General features: G+C 35.7%; 1 long non-coding RNA gene across 1 annotated transcript; it reads right to left on the bottom strand.

The window, feature by feature from the left end:
* Window positions 1-284: 284 nt before the first annotated feature.
* On the bottom strand, window positions 285-1,616 carry LOC123321606. Its single transcript, XR_006538893.1, has 3 exons — window positions 1,180-1,616; window positions 1,068-1,127; window positions 285-1,012 (listed from the first exon to the last, which is right to left on the bottom strand). It is a non-coding gene; the product is annotated as an uncharacterized LOC123321606 (long non-coding RNA).
* Window positions 1,617-6,474: the final 4,858 nt, after the last annotated feature.

Below are 6,474 nucleotides of genomic sequence, written 5' to 3'. Positions count from 1 at the left end.
AGATGTATACGCATAGACAAACTATAGATAGGCAACATCGGGGCAAAATTTGGTTCATGTAAAAGCGCCATCTATTGAACGTATCGGAATTAATGTCGGTGAAATTCAATGAATGCTGACAGCGCCATCTATCGGTTCTTTTTGGCGGTAAGAAATATTGGTGTAATAATTTAAATATTTGTTTTCAGCGAGTTTTTCATTAGACCTGGCGACAACTTTGATTGTTGTCGCCAAATCTAATGAAAAACTCGAATTCTTTGTTAAAAAGTAATGAATAATGATGCTGTTATGAAAAAAAATTTATTCAATACAATATTCATTTCTACTTGGAACATGACAATAACTTTGCATAATAATACTCAGAAATACATGTGTGTAATATTGGGGAATACATATAACAAACTTAAGGTAAATTCATGTGTTTCACAACAAAATTGTAAAGGCTCTATACTGTTTTCTCTATGGGACTCCAATTACATATAACAATCTATAAAGGCTCTATTTGGTTTTCCCTATGGGAAAACAAAATTATAAATCAATATAAAAAATGAGTAGCAATCTTTTCAGAAATTAATTAATTTGAAGGAATTCAACAATTTACCTTCAGTACTTGAGATTGTTTGGATTTTCTAAATTTATGAAACGTAGAAAATTGTATGTACAGGATCTATTCATTTAGCTGATTTATAAATTCAATAGAATAAATAAATACAATATTGATAATATAGATAAAATTTGAAATAAATATGAGGAGATAAATAGAATCATGAAAGGATAATACCTATCTCCTTTTTTTGTCATCAAGAGAGTATCGACGACCCCTCTTCTTTTGTTTTTGGTTCATTTGTTGAGACATAAAAAAATTGAATGTTGTTCTGTTCACATTGTTGAGGCAACCCAATGTTTTCTTCAACAACATTACTTTCTCCCTCAAAGCTATGTTTCTGCTCCTCAATCGGCCCTCCTTTCTTCTTAGATATGTGAGTTGCCGGAACTGAGCAAGGTTGAGATTCTGAAAAATAATGCCAAACATTACACTTGAAAAAATACCAATAGAGACTGTATACCTTCTGGAATATATTTCCACTGTATTTCTTCAGAATCTTCCTGTCTTGAAGGTTGACATTCTGAAAAATCCAACAATTACATTTTGTACAATAGTTACGAAAGATTACATACCTTCTTAAATAGATTGAGAAACTGTTCTTTCTGTTGCTTTCAAAATATCTTTCCCTTTTTCACTCCCATAACGCTTTGTTGGAGCCAGAACCCTCAAATCTTCATCATGCATTTGGGAACACAACAAAATCTCGACATTGTGGGAATATAATTCGGAGAATAACTCGGCAAAATTAAAACTATCAGAGCGTACACAACATGCGTAGCAGGCAATGAAAAGAAAGAGTGAAATATTGGTATCAGGATATGGATTTTAAACACATAAACACAAAAGAAATGGTGTTTGTTGTTTACTTTTTTCCTCAGTCTTGACACTGACATGACATTACATTTCACGCGCATGCGCGTCATTTCTGCTGTTTACGATACGTTCCGCTAGATGGCAGCCTTGTCAGCACATTTTAGCGGTTCACGTTGTTTCTAAGCGAGTTTCACCCCCCTGTGTATACGCGCCTTAACACTGAGAACACCTACCGTCTATCATACAGGACGCATCCACGTTTAATTCACCGCACGGAGCAATTGGTAAAAGTGGTTGCGTCATCTCGTCCGGTATACGAGCAGATATAATATTATCGACGGCATCGCCATCTATTAATTTATCGTCGTTATGCAAGGTAATTGCGATGTGCGCGTGCGGTAAACCTCTCCTCTGAAATTCTATCACATATTGATGATTTATGACAACACCGTAAATTTGCTTATGAACTATATCGTCGATGAATGCGTTCAATTTCATTTGGAACACTCTACATATTAAATCGGGACAATTTTCACATTTTTGATTCGTCAATACGACGTTACTTTTCATTTCTGGCCAATGGGGATTACACGAAAACGTTGCAAAAAGATCGGGATTTCCGAAACAATAGCGATCGATTCCTCTAGTGTCTAATGCGACGTCTTTCGCTTCAGAAAAATGTAGCAGGTAAAATAACCGTTCTACCAACGTGATCCGGTCTCTTCATATTACATCGTCTCAGAGTATCTTCAGTGGTACTACTGAAATCCGCCTGATTCTCTCTGTACCACCACAAACGAACCATCTCGCATTTCAACCAACCATCTACTGTGTATTGCTGAAACAATTTACCGCCGTGGTGGATGGTCGAAAACGTATCTCTAAAATATAACCTATATCTGTAATATTGATGGATGGTTACGGTTTTCCGTGTCGTTTTATTAGGTCTCTCATTATATTCGATCCCAATGTGAAAGCCATAATCACCGCAAGGAAATAACAATGGATATACGGATCCGCCATCGGATCAAGAATTTTTATATCGCGATGTCTATTGCGCGACTCGGAATCGTCTTCTCTATGAGGATACAATACGAAATCTACATCCATGGGCGGTTCGGATCCCTCGAATATCGCCGCAAGAACATTTATATTCGGTTCCTTAATAGTACCGATAACTATATTATCCACTTCCATATTCTGTCGTCTTCTCTCTATTAATTCTTCACCCATAGTTTTGTAAGCACGAATGCATCTATTATGCGTCTCTCGATCCGACTGACGAGTCCAGAATCCAACCCTCTTCCTTCTGCGAAAGCGTTTCTTCTTCGTATCGCTTCTTCGTCATCGAGAAAATACATCTGATAAAGTGTGGTTGTTACAAAATCTTGCGCATTAGGAAGTGGATCGTAGAAATGGTAAATTTGCCCACATATCGAAATACTCCAATGACCTTGATCCTGTCTTCGAGGTATCGGTTTAGAAGTTTTAAACGATGCCACAGCAAACAAACTAAATATTATAGCTCAAGAATGGCTACTAGTATACAAATTCTTGATTTCTAAAGGACGAGGACTTAACGGTGGTAAACTATACGCACCTCCATTGCAACACTATGTATGCTCATGCGTTCTAGTAATATTTTCTTGAGTACAAAATAGAGCACCACAAACTGCGCATAAACCGTTTAACGTGCCACATTTATGCGGATCCTTACACAATAATTCTATTCGTTCCGATCCAAAGGTAATTAAATTTCTATAAGTGATACGATGCGGAATTGTCTACGAGTCCTTCCTTTCGGCGTACCTGAATTTCGTGTACATGTATCATCGACACTACCATCGGTGGTAGTAGTAATAACTAACGAAGAATTTTCAAATATCACATTTTCTGTATTATTGTCATCACCTTCTGATGCGACCGTCGAATTAGAATTCATATTTTCGTTGGCCCTATCGACGATAATTGTAGCTAACTCTCCAGAACAAATTAACTGCTCTATAGGAGAAGACCTCTCTAATCGTAACTACTAAGCGAATTCGTCGTTTTCGTTTCGTCTCTAATCCTATTATCATCGCTATCGTTATTCGTGTCGTCGTCATTCCTATGAACGATTATAGATTCGGATCGATAGGAAATCGATTTCTCGATAATAGAAAACCTATCCAATTCTACCACCGGTACACGTAAATCACCTCGATTCGTTTTGCGGCCTCGTCATTTATAGATATCGATGAAGAGCGAATCATTCGATCTATAAGAGAAGATCTCTCCAATCTTACCGGCGGTATACGTGAATCACTTATAATCGGTTGACCTTGATTTCTATCATCGTACTCGATATCATCATTCACTGTAGATTTGGCTCGCGAACGAACCATTTCATTAATAAGAGCCGATCTTTCCAACCTTACCACTGGTTTACGTGAATCATCTAGCGTGATACTTTTCCAGAGGTGACAGCACGCCAGCTCAATACGAAAACTCAAACCGACAGAGTTGTATAAGAATAAACTTATACAATATATAATTATGAATTTTAGGTTGAAGAGTTGGTTTTTAAAAAACACTTTATTTACAATAGAGAATATTTGAATATTCTGTGTGAACTACTGACTATCGACTAAGGCTCTAGATCTATTTCTTCCCTGAAATCAAGGAAGAAGATGCTTTTATACAAATATCTTATCTATAGGATGTGACTCAGCACTGCAGGTGTTCACTGCGGACTTTGCAGGCTGCAACATAGTCATATACAATGCTTATGGTTAATCTGGATGAATTACATTGAATTAGTATGGGGTGCGATTACATAATTCCTCCCCCCTTTGGATAAAGGTATCACCTCTTTGAGGTGTAGCTTTAAAATTATGAAAAACTTCACAAATTACCCAAATTATTGTTAAAATTAGATAAGATAAGATAAGATAATATTTATTTCAGATAAAAGTTACAATGTTAAAGTAAACTTTGAAATGAAATTACGTCAAAAAAGAAAAATCAAAAGCACAGAGTCTGCTATCCAGCTGTATTATCCTTCCAATCTTTAGCCGCGTTGAAAAATTCTTCAACATTATAGGGTTCTATGTTGAGCAGCATCTTGTATATTTGTTTCTTATAATTCTTTAGTCTAGTTTCATTCTTTATTGTGTCTGGCATTATGTTGAAATATTTTATACATTTGTACTTGGGTCCTTTCTCTGTAGATGTTCTTCTGTGAATTGGATATTTTAGATTTGTTTTCCTTGTGTTATATATGTTGGATGAGTTCAATTCAAAAAGGTTCTTGTTTTTGAATACAAAAATCAGACATTCCTGTATGTGCATTGCTGTGATAGTCAAAATTCCATTTTCTCTAAATTTTCCTCTGCATGATTCTCTGTATCCCAGTTTGAGAATAATTCGGAGTGCTCTTTTCTGGAGGATGGATATTTGCATTGATTTAGGTGCATGGCCATAAAACATGATTCCATACCTTGCTTTTGACTCAAATACCGCATGATAGATGGTTTTCATGGAGAAGTTATCCAGATATCTCGCCAGTACACTTAAAGAGTAGCAGACTGAGGCCAGGCTGCTTCCCAGGTTTGAAATATGTTCCTCCCACCTCAGTGTATCATCCACGTAAATTCCTAAAAACTTCGTGAATGAAGTTAGTTCTTGTGTTCTTGCTGTTATCATAACCTCCTTTGGGATCTCAAAAGTTGAATGTGTAGACTTGAACAGTATTGCATTAGTTTTCCCCCTCATTCATATGCAGTTTATTTTTTAAAAACCATTCTTTGATGTTTTCCACCACTTCTGATGTCCTCTGTATCAATTCATTATATTCTTTTGCTTTGATAAGAATATTTGTGTCATCTGCATAATTTGTCAAAGATGTGAAGTTCTTATTCCTGATACAATCTTCAATATCATTGAGATAGATAATGAATAATAGTGGCCCCAAAATACTTCCTTGTGGTACTCCTAGTTTCAGTTCTTCAGCATCTGATAAAGCTTGCCCTTCAGGTTTCTCTATGTAAACGTATTGTTTTCTATTTTGTAGATATGAATTTATCAGATCAGATGACTTGTCTCTCACCCCAAGTTGTTCCATTTTATGCACTAGATGTTGATGTGATAGGCTATCAAAAGCTTTTGATAGGTCTAGGAAAATGCCCATGGTCAGATCTTTTTCTTCAAATGCCTCCACTATCTCTACTATGAAATCATAAATGGCAGTATTTGTTGATTTTCCTTTAATATAGGCATGTTGTGAGGATGCTAATATATCTTTCTCCAAGAGAAATTCCAGAAGTTGATCTGCAATTATCAATTCAAATATTTTCGAAAAGGATGGTAATATACTAACCGGCCTATAATTAGACATTTCATTAGCATCTCCTTTCTTATAAATCGGTATTACCTTTGCTTCTTTTAATTGCTGTGGGAATATTCCATAGGTTAGCATATTGTTGATAATATATGTTAGTGGTTGAAGTATTAAGTCTATGGAGCTCTTGATAACTCTATTAGAAATACCATCTATGCCACAACTATCTTTATTTTTCAACTTGGAACAAGCCAATAGCACCTCATTCTCAGTTATTTGTCTGAAGATGAGTTTTTCAGTTACACGTTCAATATTATGTGTGAAAGGAACATCCCTCATTCTGTTTATGAGTTCTAATGCCGCTGTAGAGAAATGATGATTGAAATCAGTTGCTATTTGTTTTGGATTTCCCTCTAACCGTATTGACTCTCTGCTTTCCGCTCCTTTGATATCCTTCACACATTGCCATAGACTTTTGCTTTTATTATCTGAAGTAAGTATTTTTTCTTTGTATACTTGGCATTTCTGTTTTCTCAAGATAGAGTCATATTCCCTTTTCACTTTTTTGTAATCCTCATTATAGCTTTGATTGAAAGTCTTGAGGGTATAAAGTATGTCAAGCTTTTTCTTACAATTAATCTGCTCCTCATTTGGTTTCATTTTCAATAGTTTCTTTGTATTGTGTGCCTTATCAATTTTTTTCAATGGACAAGCATATTTGAAGTGTTCTGTGTAG

This window comes from Coccinella septempunctata, chromosome X, assembly GCF_907165205.1.
Source record: "Coccinella septempunctata chromosome X, icCocSept1.1, whole genome shotgun sequence".
NCBI classification, from domain to species: Eukaryota; Metazoa; Arthropoda; class Insecta; order Coleoptera; family Coccinellidae; genus Coccinella; species Coccinella septempunctata.
The sequence above is the reverse complement of the archived record's forward strand: the minus strand, read 5'-3'. Positions and strand labels throughout refer to the sequence as shown.